The 18,296-nt window shown below is 50.0% G+C and overlaps 1 protein-coding gene across 18 annotated transcripts in view; it reads left to right on the top strand.

Moving 5' to 3' along the window:
* Positions 1-18,296, top strand: part of EPB41L1 (erythrocyte membrane protein band 4.1 like 1) — a 117,254-nt gene that overhangs the window by 10,771 nt on the left and 88,187 nt on the right. Inside the window, exon 2 of one of the 18 annotated variants that reach the window (XM_019732848.2) lies at positions 4,461-4,511. The exons of the other annotated variants lie outside the window; for them this stretch is intronic. The gene's annotated coding sequence lies outside the window, so the exon portion shown is untranslated. The remainder of the gene's footprint in view (positions 1-4,460; positions 4,512-18,296) is intronic. 18 annotated transcript variants of the gene reach the window in all.

The following is an 18,296-nucleotide window of genomic DNA, read 5'->3' as shown; positions in this document are numbered from 1 at the left end:
TGATATGCTGGGAAGGAGGAGGGGAAGGGACTAACACCCCCTTCCTTCCTTCACACCTTCTATCTGTCCCTTTCTCCTTCTGCTCCTCTCCAAGGCCCCCTACCCCCGGATGGGACTTTTTGCTGGAACTGCCTCCTGCAGAAATAGAAATCGAAGTTAATTGTTAAACCTAATGGCTGGTGAGCGTCTCCCCGCCCTGCTGGGCTGAGAGCTAGCTGTGCTCACCCGGAGAGGGGCGGAGCCACCCAGGTTTTTCTGGCCTGTGCCTGCCACCTTTTCCCTGCACTGGAATCTGTCTCCAGAATCTGCTCCTCCCCTCCTTCTAGCGGGAGGGCTGCCTTTTGGACCCTTTCCCTGGACTCCAGCTGAGGTGACCCTGGGAGGTGAGTAGTGGCTCTGGCCCTAGTCCAGTGGCCTCTGGGTGAGTGCTCTTGGGAGAGGTGCAGGGAGGGCATGGTGCCAAGCCCCAGGACCCACCCAGAAGGCAGGCAGCCAGTGGACCTTGCTGGCTTTGCCTCCTGCAGGGAAGGGCTGGGGGGTGGTAGGGACGGTGCTACAGTGGCCTAAGGCCTGTACACAGACCCGTCACCCAGTGCAGGCCGTGCCATACCTTTCTCCTGCTCTCCTTCTATTTTACTCTCTTCACTGGGTGTCCTATTCTAGGCCATTCTCTGCCACTAGCCTGGGGAAAGAGGGGTCCCTGAGAATAGTGGCCAAGGCTTATTTCTTTAGAAGGCAGAGTTTTAGGTGGGGCCCCTATCAAGCTTTAGGGACAGAGCTCAGGCCTCTTAGTCAGCCAGGCCCAGGGTCAGAGCTGGGTGATCTTGGGCAGGTGGCCCACTTCTCTGAGCCACTGTGTCAGCCTCTGAACAATGGGTTCTCTGATCCCTTTGTTACCATCACTATGAATATAATAGGCCCCAGATGTAGATATTAATATTAGGCTCAGTGTTTGAGTTTTCAGGCTGTAGATAGGTATAGATATTAATGTTAGGCTCAGCAGAGGTGTGTTGAGTGAGTAGATAGCATTCTATTCAGATTTGACTCACTTTGGGGGGCCTAGCTCTGCCTTCGGGCCTTCGAGGCCACCATCCCATCCTCTAGGCTTGATGTCTAGAGCTGCGCTGCCCCCTACAGCAGCCACCAGCCACATGTGGCCATTGAGCACTTGAAATGTGGCGAGTGCCACTGAGGAACTGAATTTTTAATCTTACTTGATTTGATTAATTTAAAATTTAAAAAGTACTCCATTCACTTATCAGAAAACCACGTACGTTTGGGAACTTAGGTTCATGAATATACTTTTTCAATCGTAAAGACCAAGAGAATCTAAATATCCAATGAAAATATAGTGTCAGAATTGAGATGGGCTCCAAATGTAAGATGCACACTGGATTTAGAAGACTTGGCATGAAAAAAAGAATGTAAAATACCTCAATAGTATTTTTACATCAGTTTCATGTTGAAATGGATATATTGGGTTAAATAAATACACTATTAAAATTAATTTTATCCATTCCTTTGTATTCTTTAAAATGCGGCTATTGGAAAATTTTAAATTACATATGTGGCTTGCATTTTTGTGTTTCTATTGGACAGCACTGTTCTAGCCAGAGTTGAGTTAGACACATTTGAATAATAATACAAGACTATAAAGACTAGTTATTTGGGGAGGCGAAGCTCAGATACTTCCCACTCACTGCCCCCCTAGATCTGGGCCATGCCCCATGGTGGAATGTTACCCTGGAAACCCCGTAGCTTCAAGGATAAGTTGACAACTTCTGAGGTCAGATGAACAGCCTGTGTCTGGGTGGCCATGCTACTCACTTGCTGTGTGTGTGACCTTGGGCAAGTCTCTTAACTCTGCTGAACCTTACTTAGTCTGTCATCTGTAAATCTAGACTAACAGTGGAATTTACCTCGTTGACTGAGGGGATTCGCTGAGATCTAGTCCATGTGCATGCCTCACTTAAGCAGAGTGTCTGGCCCGTGTGACTAGGGAATTAGGTATTAGCAAATTGGTGTCAGTTACTCAGGTATTAGCTGTGGTTGCTACTACTGTTAGTTGTGGGGGTAGTTGCTACTGCTGTTGCATCCGTCACCTTGGATTGTCTTGTTCCATTTGTGCAAAAGTGACCTGGACCAGAGGGAAAGGAGAAGTTAAAGAGCTTGAGGGTGGATTTGGGATGGGGACTCAGGGATGCTTTGTGCGTTATCTCAGGGGATTTCTTGCCCTTGAGGTAGCTCCTTGGATCTTCCCGTTCAGTAGGTGACTGGGCAAAGATATGTACCCATTTTATAGATGAGGAAGCCAAGGCCTGTTGTGGGGAAGTAACCTGGCTATGCAGCCAGAACATGAGTGCAGGAGTTCCCAACCCTACTGTAGTAATATTGGAGCCAGAGTTAAGAGGCCACGTTTTGGGGTTGTAGGAGCAGGGCCTGACCAGGAGTTGGGAGCTTGTGAGAAATGGTTATTATTAGTCACCTATAACTGGAAGGGATCTCAACACCATTCAGTACAACCGTCTCATTCTTGAGTAGAAGAAACAGAACTCTGTGTGTGTGTGTGTGTGTGTGTGTGTGTGTGTGTGTGTGTGTCTTGCCTAGGATCACACAGCAAGTTGGTGGCCAAGCTGGAACTGTTTCTATTTGTTTAGATCCAGCCTTCAGCTCAGCCCTGGCAGGACGGATGGACTGCTTGTCAGCCCCCTCCTCTCCTGCCCAGTCCCGAGGGAGGGCTTCTGAGAAAGAGGCTTTTGTTTCACCAGCTCCTTCTGGTTTCCTCTCAAGGTAGCTCCCCCCACCCCCCGCCCCCAAATCTGCCCAGATTTGTATTTGTTCCTGTTACAGGTTTAAAGGGCCCTGCAATCTGGTTTCCACATACATCTGCTTTCTGGACGCACATGGGGGAGACCTTGGGCTTTTTCATCAAGGAGGTCTGGGTTCAGATCCCTCTTCTACCCTTAATTCTCTGTAGCCTTCGTCAAGTCACTTGTCATTTTTTAGTCTCAATTTTTCATCTGAAAAGAAGGAACTGAAATGCTCTGCATATAACTTAGTGGTTAAGAACCTGGGCTCTGGGTCTCACCCCTGCACTCTCCACTGTGTTAGCCTTCAGGGCATCATTTCACCTCTCTGGGTGTCAGTTCCCGCATCTGTATTGGACGCTGTTACCTCCTGGGTTGTTGTGGTCAGGCTCTGTGCTGAGCTCTCCACATTCATCATCTCATTGAATCCTCCCTTAAGCCCCGGAAGCAGACACTATTACTCTTGTTTTCCAAATGAGACTAGTGCTCAGAGAAGTGAAGTGACTTGCCCCAGGCCACACAGCTAGATTTGGGGGAGCCATAATTCAAACCAGGTCTGTGTGACTGTAGAGCCCAAGCTTAGAACCATGGTGCTGCACTGACTCCCAGGCATGCTCCCTACCTGGCCTCCCAAAGTTCATCCAGGTGCTAGGAAGCATGGATGGGGAAGCAGGTTGCCGGGTGACTGATGTTACAGCTGGAGTGGCCGTGTCCTGAGGCCCATGGGGCTCGGGCACACACCGTCCACTTCTGCTGTTCTAACCTCAGCCAGAGTTACCTTCCTGTTCGTCTGATTCTTGCATTCTGTGTAAGGTGGAAACACCTTAGCCCCCTTGGAGATTTACCGTTCTGAGTGTGTGAGTCCAGGGGGCCTGAAGTTTCTCCCTGCAACAATGCTGCCCCATTGTGTATCAGGCTGGGCCTGCAGTTGGGGCTTAAAGAGGATTGAAAGGGGGCTTAAATACTTTGTGAGTGAATTAGAACAAAGCAGACTATTAATGCTAAAAAGACCTTAGGGACCAATGCGTCCAACCACATTTATTTTACAGATGGAGAGACTGAGGCAGGGATAAGCCAATGTGAGAGAGCAATAGGTGTGTTTTTCCTGGGTTTGGAGACCATGGGACTGACATGGAAAGAAGCGCCTGAGGGGTAGGCAGGCCTCTGCTCTCCGTTGTCCCCAGATCCAGTCCACCACCATGTTCTGTGGATACCACCGCTTAAATATCCTTGACTCCACCTACTTTTTCTAGCTCTACTGCGACCACCCAGTCTGAGCCCTTGTTACGTGCCCCCCGGACAACCACAACAGCCCCCTAATTCATACACCTAACGCTCTTCTTGCCCGTGTCCAGGCCATTCTGTACCCTATGAATCAGTGATTGCCCGCTGCTCTTAGAATCAAGACTGAGCTCTTTACCTTGGCCTCCGAGGCCCTTCACGGCCTGGGCCTGGCCTGCGTTGGCTGCGCCAGCTTCAGATTTGTTCCTTTCCCTTTTGCTCTCTGCATAGTCACACGGGCCCGTTCTGTTTAACAGGTTCAGCAACTTCCCCAAGTTCCTCAGAGAGTCAAATGCCAGCCTCTCAGTTTCCAGCTGCATGCTGGGCCCATGAACTCAGATCAGAGGAGCTAACACCGCTTCCTCCTTCTAGGTGCCTGACTGACGGCCTTACCCCGAGGGAGCCGGTGTGGACGCAGGACGGGTGAGTGTGAACACTGGCACAGCCTAACTTGCCTCCTTCTGCTCAGGTTGGACAAATTGATCTTCCAGGCCCTCAGGCTCTCTGTTTTGATATATTTTACAGCTGGGGACGCCTGAGGGTTTGTCTAGGCCACAGATTTCTGGTGGGTTTGAAAAGGGGGATGGGGGAGGCAGTGCTGCTGGGCCTCTCTGGTTTGGGCTTATTTTGAGGTAGGGACTGAAACACATTATTCATTAAACAGCTCTGTGTTAGACAACGTGCTTGGCCTATATTGCTTATCCGGGTCAGCATGGCTAGTGACGGATGGCCTTAGACCTGGAAGCCGGATTAGCTGACCCTGGAGCCCTTGTTTTCTCTCGCTTAGCCACTCCTAGGTTGTAGACTCCATTCAGGAGAGGCGGTTTCATTCTGGTTCTGCCACTGATGACTAAGCGAGCTTAGTTAGGCAGCACCATCCTTTCCGTTGGCCTTAGGGTCATATATACACTGTCAGGGCAGGAGTGGGGGAAGGTGGCGTCAGAGTAAATGAGTTGTTTTCAAACTTTCTCGCAGGGAAATTCAAATGAACCCAAAAAAATCTGAATGTATGAAACAGCCAAAGGGGTTGCAAACGGCGGTGGTTGCAGTTAGGGTAGGGCTGGGGGATTCTAACTGGCTAATTCCTTAGCCCCCAGCCGCCCCCATACACTGACAGGGAACCATCTTGGCTCTGGGCAGGTAATTACAAACACTGGCCCAGGGCATGTCAAAGCACCCTTCTAACTAGGGACTGGCAAGTGGTGACATAGAGAGGGAACTGAGGCAGTGAAGTTCCGCTGGTGGGGAAATTTCGAAGTAATATGCAAATGTCATTGTGGCCTTATTAATAAGGCATGGCTGCTAGGGCTGTGATGTTGTCATGCTAGAATCCTCTGATTTTTATTTTCGATTAGATGTGAGGCACCTCTGTACCCCAGGGGAACTCATCAGTGTGTGCGTGCATGCGTGTGTGTGTGTGTGTGTGTGTGTGTGTGTGTGTAAGGAGCAGGGGCTGTGGGGGGTGGGGGGAGCAGCGCCAGGCTGGGGCAGGTAGAAGAAATGCCAAACAGAGCTGAGAGCATGTTGCTCCTAGGTCTGGTGGGGGTAGGGGGTGGCTTTAGCTCCAGTTAAAAGGAACGATTTGGCTCCTTCCTGCCAGCACATGGGCCCCATGGAGATCTCTGGGCAGGAAGCACTGGGAACAAGGACCCCTCTGTCCACAGCCACAGCACAGCCAGGACAGAAGAGGTGGATTCGCAGTTCCCAGGAAGGGGCCTGCTGGTCTTTTCCTGACATTTGGGCAAATGGATGGGGAGAAGTGGAACTAAGTGGATGTGTGCATGGAGTGGGGGAGCGTGGGTAGGGGAGGCAGAGCTTGGTTCCTACATTTATTACTGCACAAGTTCCTTGCGCTTCCGGAAGCCCTCCAAGAAGCCAGGCAACTCAGTAGGGGTCAGAGTCATGAAAGGTGAGACTCTGGATGTTAACCACCATCGGTTTACTGGAGGAGATAGGAAATGGGAGAGACGACAGATTTTCCCAGGCCGCCTGGTGCAGGGGAAGTCGTTTGGACGGCAAGTCCAGAACTCTGTGTTCGTGTCCTTGCTCTGACACTGACTGGCTCTGTGGCTTTGGCCTCATCGCTTCCCCTTTCTGGGCCTCAGTTTCCTCTTCTGCAGAATGGGGATGGACACATCAACCCTAGCTGCTTCTTAATGCTCTTCTCAGCATCGGTTAGAATAGGGTATTTCAAGTCTTTGGGGGCAACAGAATCCCAACAGGAAGCATTTGTAACAGAATTGCTCTCGTTGAATTGGGAGTAGTTTATTCAGGATCTTGCTGCCTCCTTCCTGCCCTTTGTTCTGTGGATGTTTTTGGAGGTGCCTCCGCAGATTCCCAGGGCTCTGGAAGTAGTGTCTGAAGACTCCTGGGTTGGGTGATTCTTGAGAACATGCTTTGTCCCTTACAGGCCAGGTGACAGGGATTGTGTTGAAATGCACAGGAGCAGTTATTAGGCTGGTGCAAAAGTAATTGTGGTTTAAAGGTTAAAAATAATTGCAAAAACCGCAATTACTTTTGCACCAACCTAATATAATGCTGGCTTCTGCCTGGCTGTGCCCATGGCCAGCACAGACCTTATCTTGGTGAGGGCCTCTATGATGGGCATGGCTTTTTTCAGAAACAAGAGACAGAAAGTCATCTCAAAGTGGCTTAAACCAGAAACGGACTTTAATAGCTCCTGGGACAGGTCATGAGATTGAAGGATGAGGAACGCAGTTGACTCTCCATCTGTCTCCCATCACTGCTTGTCGCTCCTTTATGCCCTTATTAGGAACTGGCTGTCCACTGCCCCAGCTTAGCAACCCAAAAAGAAAGAGGGAACTATTTTTCTGCCAGGATCTATATATCAATCTAAGGGAAGGACTCTGATTGGTTCAATCGTTGTTGCTGTGGGGGATAGAGACGTTCTGAGTGGCCAGGCCTGGGTCACGTGCTTACCCACGTAGCTAAGAGACAGCCTCTTCTGGAGCAGAGCTGTCACCAGAAGAAGGGGGAGTAAAAGGCTGCTCTGCAGACAGAACCACAAGAATGCACTAGGATATTAGTAGAGTCTTCGGTTATAGGAGAAGAATAGCTCATAGGCCTGCAAGGGACCATAACTCCCCTTTTCAGTAATAGCAATACAAATACCAACTGTGATAATACCGTATTTTGCCATGTATAATGCGCACTTTTTGGCCCAAATTTGTGAGGCAAAAATAAGGATGCGCATTATACATGGGTAGTACTAATTCCGTATCTATATAAATGTTTTTAATTTTTTTGTTTTTATATGTATGGTATTTTAATAAAAATCTCTTATATAGATTGTTTCAATTGATCTTCAAACATTTTTGTGATGTAAGTAGAGTAAGTAATACTATCTTCACACACACACACAAAAAAGCGTACAGTCTCTGAGCAAGAAATGCTTGATTGGACCAGTGGTCCTGTCTTTCTTTCTCCCTTGCTAGGTTTCTGTTCTCTCACAATATACGTAAACTTATAGGCCTCTTCTTACTAATATGAGACTGGGCCTTCTTACGAGTTAAGTTTAGCTGCACTATGTTGTTTTTGCCTTCTAGAAAACAAGGGTTATGATTACAAATCATAGAATAAGTTTACCTCTCCACAGCTTTCAATACACAAAAATATCTTTTTAAAAATAATTTTTCAATTACAGTTGATGTACAATATTATATTAGTTTCAGGTGTACAACACAGTGATTAGACATTTATATAACTCACGAAAGTTTAATTCTTTTATTTATGCTTATGCGTTAAAAGTGTAACTCTAGAAATCAATAACGATATCCATATGCAAAATAATACCCTGGAATATGATAATCGGTTTTGTTGAACTTATAACGAACTTGCAGTGAAAGTAATTTCGGCCAATGATTCAATGAAATGAAATGAAAAGTGACGTCTTGTTGTCCACAGAGGAGGTGACTGACTTGATAAGACAGGCGATGCTGACTTTATTACCACAGCATGAACAGCGTGACAGTTCTCTTTGTACAGTTTAGGCAGGAGCTAGCAATCTAGCTGATATTTTTACACAAAATATTGGAAAATTAAAACAAAAGACTTTTTTCCCTGGAAAGTTTGGGCCTAAAACGTGGGTGCGCATTATACATGGGAGTGTATTATATGCGGCAAAATACGATAATAGGTAATGTTTATTGAATTATTCTCCCTGTGCTGAGCATGTTCTATTGCTTTACGTGTATTGTTAGTTCATTTAATCTTCATGACAGTCCTTTGGGTAGGCACTATTACTATCCCCATTTTATAGATGAGGAAACTGAGGCACAGCTACTGAAGGTCACACATTGAATAAGAGGAGGAGCAGGGGTTCAAGTCCCGGTAGTCTGGCTTCAGAGCCCATGCTCTGATCACTGTGTCTACTGCCTCTGGTCGGTAGTTCAAGTGACTGTCCAACATCTGTTTGCATGCTGCTCCATGACACAGAGCTCACTACCTGCCCAGGTCCAGGTTACACTGCTCTGTCTATTGGAAAGGGCTTCTTTCCAGATCTGCCTCCATATGAAGGCATCCATTCAGTGTGTACTTGTGTCGTAGGCATTTCAGGAAATGTAAAGAAAAACCACCCATGAACCTGCTATGAACCTCTTAAGGTCACCATAACAAATAAGTCACATTACTGAGCTCTCACTTCGTGCCAGGCTCTGTGCTGAACGCTTAATGTGCATGATCTCATTTCACTGCAACAACTCTATGGAGTAGGTGCTGTTTATTATTGCCGCCGTTTTCCAGAGGAAGCTGCAGCTCAGAGAGGAGAAGTGACTTACCCACGGTCAGATAGCTAGAGCTGGTATTTGAGTTCAGGTCTGTCCAGCTCCAGAGACTGTGCTAGAAACCACTGCAGTCCCTTGTGTTCCCCAAAGGGGAAGTAAAGTGTGCAGGTGTGGCTGTGACCCAGTCAACAGTGCAAATTGCCATTGGAGAGAGACGGGGAAACGTGCAACTGACATTCAGAGGAGAGCGCTCAGGGAAAGGGGGGTGGGGAGCATGGGGCATAGCAGTTGAAGTGTGGGGACATTTGGTCTGGGCCTTGAAGGGGGCTAGGACTTGGCCATTTGATTCAGGAGCACGCTCCAGGAGGAGGGAGCTGCCTGAGAAAAGGCATGGAAGGGAGAAGCAGGAGCAGTTCGGTTGGGCCAGGACTAAAGAGCTGGGTGTGCAGGGAGCATGGCTAGCGGTCTTTCAGCTTCACAGGAGTCCCTTCCTTCCATGCTATTCTCTTCAGAGATGTGAAGAGGTTGGATAGTTTCCAGCTGCCTGTAGGTGCCTAGTTCCTTCACCTTTTCTCCCCCAGTGTGAGGAGGGCAGGCCCCAGCTGGATGGAGGATAAGGGGACCTGGGCACGAACAGGTGTCAGTCCTTCATTCACCTCCTGATGGCGAATGGAGGGAAAAGTGTTCCCCTGTGGTCCGTCACCCCGGGGTCAACCCTTCCTCCAGACAGCACAGAGCTCAAGGAACCAGGATGGTTTCCAGCAGCCTTGGTGAGTGATAGGATACCGCGTCCCTTCCCTGGGAAGCAGGCTGAAGCATATGCCTCTCACCTATGAGGGACTCTCTTCCCTTCCCCTTTTCTCCTTCCCCTTCCACACACAGCTGATCTCATCCACTTTGTCAGAAGATGGGTAATGCCCTCAGAGCCTGGGTTCTATCCTGAAAGTACTCTCAGATTTTCCTTCAAACAACTCAGAGGGATCATCGGGGGGAAGAGTAGGATGTTAGTGCTGGGTGCCTCCTTGATTTCAAAGGATGGAAGAATGGCATTCATATTTATTGAACTGGACTCACACTGTCAGAGGCTTTATCAACCCATTTCACAGATGAGGAAGCTGAGGGTCAGAGGAGGAAAATGACCCAGGTGCAGTTGTCGCATGAAAGGTGGCTGTGTCACTGTCTCTTGCAGGAAGGATGTAAGTGTGGGAGACTCAACAAGGAGAACTGTTCCCCCACCTTGCCCACTGACTTCCTCCTTAGAAGTGGCTCTGAAATGCTGACTCTGGCTACCCTGCCTCTTCCCATCCTCGCCTCTGCATGGATACAGATCATTCCCACTGGCTTGCTGCCTGCCTGAGAGCAAGAGGGGCTGTCTCTGGGAGGGGGGGCAGGGGGGACATTCACAAATATCACCCAGATAAGACCCAGATGTCCAGCATTCCTTCTGTAACCCTTGTTGTCTCTGGGATTTCTCTCATCCTTCTTGGAGAGATTCCAGCATTGCTGTAGGGGGTAAAGAGGTGGAGAAGGTTAGGGGAGTTCTTTCAGTGAGGGGGTTCTTCATCCCTATGGCCTTTCTCACCTAGCTCACACCTGGACTAGAATCTAAGTTCCTTACATTTTTCCTGCAAAGGTCTTTTCTATTCATCGTCTCATCAGATTTTCCCTATAATCCTGAGAGGTAAGGCAGGGAGGGTATAATAATCCCCATTTGGTGGGTGGGTTAATTGAGACTCAGACAAGGTAAGTGACTTCTCCAAGGTCACACAGCTGATGAGTGGCAGAGCTAGAAGACAGAAGCCAGTGTCTGCGAATCCTGATTTTTCTTCCCACTGCCCAGTGCTGACGGCTATTGGGACAGCCTCTGGGACTCTGTTTTTCAGTCCAGCCCAGTTTGTAGGGACCCTGTCCCCAGTTCAAACTTTCCTGAGCTTCCTAAGTTCTGCAGAATAAAACCTCACTCACCAGTTCTGAATCTAAGCGTTCCCCAGTCCAGCCGCATCCAACTGTTCTTGCCAATCTTGGCGACTAACAGGCTGGCCTTTTTCTTCCTACAAGGTGGATGGGATTAGCCACTTGCTGGGGGAGGATCCCTCTGAGGGATGTTGGAGGCACGTGTTCCAGCCTGCTGCCCTGGAAGCAGACGGGGAAACTGAGGCCAGGGTCGACAGTTACTGCATTCATGGCCGCTAGAGAGACAAGGCCTGGAAAAGGCTTGGATTTGGGCTGGGCTGGGCTGATTGGATGGGCCTCTTTTCCAGAAAATCCACAACTTGGTTTCACTAAGTGGAACACATTGTCCACTGAGTGTTTACATTTTGTTCAACTTCTGCCCCAGAGAAATTCTTCCTACGGGCACCCTGGGCTTTCCCAGAAAAATGGCATCTGGACCAAACCAAGGGTTCCTGAGGCGCATTGGGGGCTGCAGCTCAGCGCTGGCTAATGGTTGGGATTCTGGAATGAGCGGTGATGGTTATACAACTCTGAATATAGTGTTGGCATGTTCTTTACCTGCAGACATCCCTGTAGTTGGCAGCAGTGAGCAAAGGCACTGAGACTGGCCTCCTGGGCTTCATGTTGGCCTGTGACAACAGTGTTGGCTTCTAGCACTTGTTACTGACCAAGGTTAGTTTCCCCAGGTGGTACTTGGGGAAACTAAGACTCAGACGCGGAAAGTACTTGACGCCAGTTGCCAGCTGTAGCCAGCCCTGGATGCAAAAGGGGGAAGCTAGCAGTGGAGTGGGGGCAGCGTTACAAAACCAGAAGAGCAAACATTGCCTTCTTATATGTTCCTGAGAAGGTCTCGGGAAAGGTCTGAATGAATGACCTGGGCAGATCCTTTCCCTCCCTGGGCCTCTGTTTCCTGCTCTGGATCCAGACTCTACGGTCCTTTGGATCCCTGGTGTTCTGTCATCAATGAGTTGAGACGCATGGTTGCCAGTTCTTTCTAGGGACTCAGTTGCCTCGTTTGTCAAACAGGGACAACAAAATCAGTCCTATCCTCAAGGATTACTGCTGAAGGGTCAATGAAGCAATCCCAGCACTTTAGGGCCATGTGAGGCGTTGGCAAATGAGTCTCTGTAACAGGTGACATGCTCCCGCCCTGGCAGTGGCGTGAAGCGGAAAAGAGCTTGCTCTACCACCTACTGTGTGAACTGGAACGAGATACTTCCTTTCTGTGCCTTAGTTTTACTATCTGTAAAATGGAGACAATAATGGTTCTTCCTTCAGAGATTAATGGAGCCCCAATGAGAATGCCGGCAACGTGCCTGTCACCGTGCCTGGCACACACTCTAGTGCTTTCCAAGTGGTAGGTGTTACTGTGTTGTTGATTATCCTAATGGCGATAATGACATTTAGAGACTGGGATTCTATGAGGGCCAGCTAGGCTAATGATGGTAACGTTAATTCTTGTTAAGATTCTCTTGTATCTGTTTGGTACTTTACAAAGTAGCATCACTGTAGGTGGCTTTCAGAGCCCTCCTCAAGGGAGGCAGGAAGGTGTCACCATCTCCACTTTACAAATGTGGTTGTGAGTCTTCAAAGAGGAGAAGTAGTTCCCGATTTTAGCTTGGGTCATCATGCTTTGGGAGCCCCACTCCTGGCCACAGATGCTGCGGGATGAGCCTCTGAATCAGGCAGCACCGAAGGGAAGTGGGGGATGATGGTGACTCACGCTGATTTTCGCTCTGTAAGTTTTGGAGAGCGAGTGAGGGAGTGACGGAACGAAGGACAGAGTGGCTGGCTGGCTTAGAGACCTTGCCAAGTCACTGACACACAGGCCTTGAAGTCCATACTCTCAGTATGTTGGGGGCAACCTGTCTCTCGCTTTGGGGCCCAGGATTTCTGAAGCTCTGGGCCAACAGTGTCCCTGCTTGTTCAGGATGGTCCGGCTGGATCCTGAGCCCCGGAAAGCCAGATTCATATCTCCTCTCTGCTGTTTCCTGCTCGTCCACCCCATCCCAGTGTTTGGGCCTGAAGTAGATTCCTCTGCCAGTCATTCCTCCATCGAGCCTTGACTGAGGAGGCCAAGTTTCCTTGAATTCCTGCCATACAGCAGGCACTGCCCCACGGGCTAGGATACAGAGGTGAGCACAGCAGGGAAACACATGGTTGGTGTTGAGCAGCAGAACTTTTAGCAGTCTCTGCAGTGCCCCGGGGGCAGTGAGGACGGTGTCTTAGTTCCCCCCTGGGAGGCATGATTTTGAATTTGGAAAAATGTCTCTGTTGTGGTAGGCAGCACGTGCTAGGGGCCGTGAGCTGGCGGCTCAGACCTAGGCGGTGCTTCCACCTCTGCCACGGCCTTGCTGTGTGACCTTGGGCAGGTCCCTGCCTCTCTCTGGTCCTCCTCTTCCCCATCTTCCAAAGGTGAGGATTGCTTACAATATGAGAATAGTCCCTGATGTTTGTGAGGCACTTGCCTGGCCCACATGTCCCATGCTCACAGGAGCCCAGGCTGATGCCAAGGTCCCTTCCTGCCTTGGGAGTGGCTTCTGAACTGGGGAAGAGTTGGTAGGAGCATCAGCTCCCCCATAGTCCATCCTGAGAAGCCTCCTGCTGGCCTGTGGGCCCAGCTTCCTCAGCCGGCACTACTGCTGAGGGAACAGGTTCCAGTAAGGCAGCTCCTGACATATACGCCAGCCCTGCCCGGCAGTGGCCCTGCACACTGGTGGGTGTACCCTCTGATGCTTTCCTTTCCAGGAGGTGTTGAGAGCACAACTTCAAGGCCCCCTGAAAATATGGAGTTGACTCAGCCCCTCCACAGGAAGGGTGATGCAATTGAAAACTGAGAAGGGCAGGTTTTCCCACATCTACACTGAGTGTCACAGAGCTGTCACCGAGCTACCCGAACGCAGAACTCCTGACCCCTTCCTCTGACAGCTGCATCTGTGCTTAGCTGTTTCCTGGGCTTTGGTCACTGAGGTTGCAAGGGGTAGAGCTTGTGTGGATCCCACAAGGAAGAGGGTGGTAGGACTTCATCCAACAGGCTGTGGCTGGGAGGGGAGACGTGTCTGTCGTGTTTGTCGTATTTCCCTGTCTTCTGTCATGTTTCCCAGATAAGTTCCTTGGTCTCTTGCCCTAGTGGCATTGACAGCTGACATGTTGAGTGTCCAGAAGAGAGAGGGAATCAGACGGCAGGCCCTTGTGCCCGATGGGGACAGGAGGCCTGGTGAGTCCTGGCTGTGCCTGATTCTGGGTGAAGCAGTGGTTTAGCTGTGAGAACCCATCCTGGCCCTGGGGCGGTGTCCATGTGGCCTGGCAGGCAGGCCAAGGACGAGTGTGTCCTCCCTGCCCCCCAGCCCTTGCTGTCTGCAGCCTTCCTATGTCGCTGCATCTCTGGGCTCTGCTACTCACATCCCTGCAGCTCTAGGCTCTGCCACTTGGCCCTGGCACGGGGACTGGTCTGACAGGTTTCACCGCACCCATGAGCAGCTAGGAGCTGGGGCAGGGCAGGCCTGAGGAGGCAGTGCTGTCCTTGCCGCCCCACCCCCAGCCCCCGTTTCCCACCTGTCTCAAGAGCAGCTGCATGGGGAGCGGGAGCTGGAAAGCACAAGTCCCTGGGACTTCTTTTCCCCATTCTGCTGCTTACTCAGCAGGTGGCCATGGGCAAGTTCCTTTCTCTTCCTGGACCTCCGTGTCTTCATCTGTACAGGGGGGCTTTGGGATCAGTAATTCTGCCCACAGCCGCATTCTGGGGTGCTAGTTAGAACTCTGCCATTTGCTCTCCACTCCTGGGCAAGTCGTAGCACACCTAGTGCCTCAGGTTCTGAATGGGTGAAGTGAGGGCCGTGACCCTTGCTTGCTTCCTGGGGGTGGTGATAGGATCAACTAAAAACTGAGCTAGTATCCAGTCTTCACTGGAAGTGTTTTCTTTCTGGAGTCTGGCCCAAGCAGGAGAGAATATACCTAGAGGTGGGGCTCACTCCAATTTCCCCTTCTCCCCCTTTATCCTGAGCCCATAATTGCCTGGGAACCAAGCCTTCTGCTCTTCTCCAGGAAGCGGTCAGAGGAGAACGGGACCCCAGGAGGAAGGCCTCAGCACTTGCTTCTGGCTTTCAGGTCAACCCAGGGCCCAGTTCAGGGGAAGGAGGGAAGGCAGCGGGTGCCTTGGAGGAGGACCACAGCTTCCTTACGTAACAATGAAGAGTATACACAGCAAATGTCCTCAGAAAATCTAAGTTCTGACAATGTATGTAGATCAGAAGGAGGAAGAGGAGTTAGATAAAGAGGACATTCCCAGCCTGGGGTGGAGGTAGAGAGAGAAGGCAAAAGGGAATGAACATTTATTGAGTACCTACCATGTTATTATACACACACACACGGTGTCAAAAAAAATGTGTATACTTTTTTTTTATTAGTTTCAGGTGTACAAAACAATGTAATAGTTAGACATTTACACCCCGCACAAAGTGATAACCCCCCCGTCCCCCAATCTATTACCCCTCTGACATCGTATATAGCTGTTACAATTCCATTGACTCTAGTCCCTATGCTGTACTCCACATCCCATGACTATATATATTAAATTATAGTTGACATTCAGTATTATTCAGCTTCAGGTGTACACTGCAGAGGTCAGGCATCTACGCTGTCCATGATGTATACACATTTTAAGAAAGGAAAACTGTATTAAAATTGTAACACTCAATATATACCGATAACAAAAGATGAATACAAGTCACATCTGACTGCTGCAATTACAAGAGGTGCGCAGAGTGGTTACCATCAGCGTCCAGACACTTCTGACTACGGTGAACTACTGCTTAAGCAACGTTGACCAAAGTGTCCACATGTTTTTGGCACTCCCGGTATATATCCTATATTCTCAAGTCTCATTTCCAGGTGGCAGCCAGTGTGGTCTTTGTAAAACACAAATCAGACCATGTCACTCCGTGTCTGTCCTCTGCCCTTAGGATAAACTCTAAACTCCTGACCACGGCCTACAGAGCCCTGAATTAGCGGGTCCCTGCCTCCCCCTCTCAGTTATATGTCTCCCCATTGGTCATTTACGTCAGCTACGGGAGTCTTTGGTTTATTTAACAAATTCTTCCCTACCTCAGAACCTTTACATGTGCTGTTGCTGTTCCCTCTGCCTAGAATTCTCTTTCCCTGGCTGTTGGCAGCCTTGGGTCCTTCTTATCCTTTACAACTCAGCTAATTGGACACTTCCCTCCCCTGCCCCACTACACTGCTTTCTGCCTCTGCCTCTGAGTCCTCACGCTTATCACAATTTGTAACCACTTGTCTTTTATTTTTAATGTCGTATTCACTCTTGACTCCACATTGCATGGCAGAGTCGGTATTCAGTAAGTATTTGTTGGATGAGTGACTGAGCGTGGGGAAATGAGAGTGCTAGTTGAGGGCCTGGCTCACGGCATAGCTCTCAGTAGGTGCTCAGTAAATGGCAGCTTTTGGTGAGAACCTACATGGATGGTAAATACCCACCAATTTATTGCGGCTGGAGCACTCATGCATGGGGCAGGAGGTGCAGAGGGCAATTCAAGTTGAAAAGATGAGCTGGTTCCAAATCCTAACGGTCCCTGGTGCTTGGCCAGGGAGTTTAGACTTTAGAAAGATTCTGCTGGGAGTCACTGCCGGGGCATTAATTGTAACTATAGAGCCCTACTTCTGAGGTGTGGGCTCAGGCACTTGGTGCCCTCGAAGAGGCCATGCTGTGTGGTTAGAGGAAGTGCAAGGTCGGGGGCAAACTCAGAAAGGCTGGGCCTTCTCCTGAGGCACTCTCTGAAGCTGGCTATTCCCGAAGGGCCCAAAGGAAGGGGCGCTGTTGGGTGCTTGCTGTGCTTTCGGATTCCACATTGCCACTGCACTGTTGTGGGGGTGGCAGAGGATTGGGGCCACCTAAGACTCAGATGCTCGGATTTCTATTCTGGCTCCTCCCCTTATCAACCATGTGACTTCTGCCAGGTTCATTCACCTCTCTGATTCCCTTTGTTCATCTGTAAACAGGCTACATTTAGTGCCTGCCTCATAGATAAACGAAGGACTGTAGTGCATGCAAAGGGCTTAGCAGAGCGCCTGGCACATACTGAACACTCAGTAAAGGTGAGCTGTTATCTTCATTCAACAGTGGGGAATCAGAAAGGGCATTCCAGGCCGAGGGAAGCACAAGTGCAAAGATAAAAATGCAAAGGGATGACACAGGAGGGTGCCTTGATGTGGTGGGAGTTTGCTGTGCACGTTGGGCAGAGCAAGAAAAGAAAGTGGAGCGGCAGGCGGGCCCAGATCCTGCAGCATGTATGTGTTGGGCCAGGAGCTGGAACGTTATTGGGGGGTGCGGTGGGGGGGCGGGGCAGGGGTGATGAGGGCCACTGCAGGGTATCAGGTTGGGAATGAAGTGATCCAGTTCTGGCAGTGCGAGGATGGGTTGCAGGGCCAATGGGTGGAGGCCCAGAGACCAATGGACAAGCTGTTGGTACAGCCTCAGTGAGAAGGATGGGCCTGAACTCAGGCACGAAAAAGTGGAAGAGAGGGAACAGGTCAGAGAATGGGCGAAGAGGGAGAGTGGACAGAGCGTGGGGCCTGACGGTGTGGGGGAATGAAGGGGGCGGGAAAGCAGCCGCATCCTGGATGGCTGCTGGGTTTCTGTTATATGTAGGGTGGCTGAGGGATTCTAGAGCTGAAAGCATGGCGAGTGCGTGTGGGTTTTGATGTCAATAGTTTGACTCTTCTGGGAATTGAGAAACTTCCTGAGAGACCTCTCTTTTTGTTCCAACTCTCAGTGTGGAATATCTTTCTAAAATCTCTGAGTGATTGACTCCTCCCCTAGTGATGGGAGAGCCCACCCCCGCCCGGGACACTGCACACCTCCTCCCTGTCATGCTGGGGACTGGGCGAGGGAGGGATTGGTGGCTTGGCTTGTAGGTGGCCAGAACCCGAGATCTTATTTGGAAGCTGTTTTTGAGTCCATCCGTTTTCTTGTGATTTTCTTCCTTCTTAAAGTGTGTAGAAAGAGGCAATGCCGGTTAGTGGAATGTGTTGTGTATTCCAAAGCTGGGAGCAGGGCTAGGCCACCTTTTGAAAGCGGTATAAGGTAAGCTCCTGCTTGTCCCGTCTCTTCATTTTTCTTTTGGTGAGTGTGGACTGGGAGCTGTTATTCTAGAAAACCCCAGGTCTTAGATTTTATACTTTATAGATGGGGGGAAATGAGGCCCCAAGAGAAAGCAGATGAGACTTGCTCAGATCCAGTTGTGAATTGATGCCAGAGCCGGGCCGGGGCGGGGTGCCTGCCTTCTAGCTCTAGGCTCTCCTGCTTCTGCAGTTGGCACTGCCTCTTAGAGGAACATGGGGGAGACGAACATCTAGGTACACAGGCCCCCATCCCAACTGAGAGGCACACACCTGCTGACAGCGGACCCCCACAGACTGGGCGGGTCTCAGCTATTGTCCCAAGGCCCCACGCAGAAGCCCATCCACATCCCTTCCCCGACCTGCAGAGGCATGGTTG

This window comes from Rhinolophus sinicus, linkage group LG13 (assembly GCF_036562045.2).
Source record: "Rhinolophus sinicus isolate RSC01 linkage group LG13, ASM3656204v1, whole genome shotgun sequence".
Taxonomy (NCBI): Eukaryota; Metazoa; Chordata; class Mammalia; order Chiroptera; family Rhinolophidae; genus Rhinolophus; species Rhinolophus sinicus.
This window is presented reverse-complemented; position numbering and strand designations above follow the sequence as displayed.